Source organism: Alligator sinensis, unplaced genomic scaffold, assembly GCF_000455745.1.
Source record: "Alligator sinensis unplaced genomic scaffold, ASM45574v1 scaffold131_1, whole genome shotgun sequence".
NCBI lineage: Eukaryota > Metazoa > Chordata > Crocodylia > Alligatoridae > Alligator > Alligator sinensis.
Window position 1 is genome coordinate 7,665,883 of NW_005841830.1, and position 764 is coordinate 7,666,646.

At 60.3% G+C, this 764-nt stretch overlaps 1 protein-coding gene across 1 annotated transcript in view; it reads right to left on the reverse strand.

Annotated features, from left to right (window-relative positions):
* PPM1B (protein phosphatase, Mg2+/Mn2+ dependent 1B) overlaps positions 1 to 433 on the reverse strand; it is a 104,615-nt gene extending 104,182 nt beyond the window's left edge. The window contains exon 1 of the mRNA XM_014520816.2: positions 204 to 433. The gene's annotated coding sequence lies outside the window, so the exon portion shown is untranslated. The remainder of the gene's footprint in view (positions 1 to 203) is intronic.
* Positions 434 to 764: the final 331 nt, after the last annotated feature.

The window sequence follows — 764 nt, forward strand, 5'->3', positions numbered from 1 at the left end:
CGCCGCTTAAGCGTCATTGGTCGCGGCTGCTGTCAATCAAGCGCGCAGCGCTTGTTCCCCCCCCTTCTGCGCACTTTTTTTTTCTCTTTTTTTTTTTTTTTTAAACCCCGGCCCCGCAGCCCTGTCGCCATTGCAGGAAGTGGATGTCAGTTAAGCCCTCCGTCCCGCCCCCCTCTGCCCTTTTCTCTTTCGGCGACACCGACCTCCTTCCCCTCCGTGCCTCGGTCGCCCGCACTCCATTGGCTACAAGAGCTGTCAGTCCTCACACGTCCTTCCTCCCGCCCGGGCCTAGCGGCGGCTCACTCCAATAGGTGGGAGCGTAGCTTCGATGCCTTGCGTTGATTGGGCCCCGCGACTGCCAACAGCTTCCTAGGAAGCAAGAAGGAGACGTCGAGGCGTTGCCTGGCTTAGGAGAAGAAGGACAGCACTCCTCCGCCCGTCCCGCTTCATGATTGGCTAAGAGGCGGCACCGCCTCCCTATAGGAAACGAGCTAGGCAGGCCGAAATACCCGTATGTTCTCTCCGATTACATCACCAGCAGCCAATCAGAGGCCGAGGAGTTCATTCTCCCCGTATCTGGAAGGCTAGCAGGCCCCGCCCAGTCGGCTTTTCACGCTTCAGGATTGGGCCGCCCTGAGGGGGCGGGGCACCATGGGGTGGGGAGGGGGAGCTTTCCCCTGGGGTGTGGGGAGTGTGAGGGTGGAGGCCGTCTGTGTGGTTCGCTGTTTGAGACAGTGTTGCTGTGCCCCTGCTCTTGTTCTGTT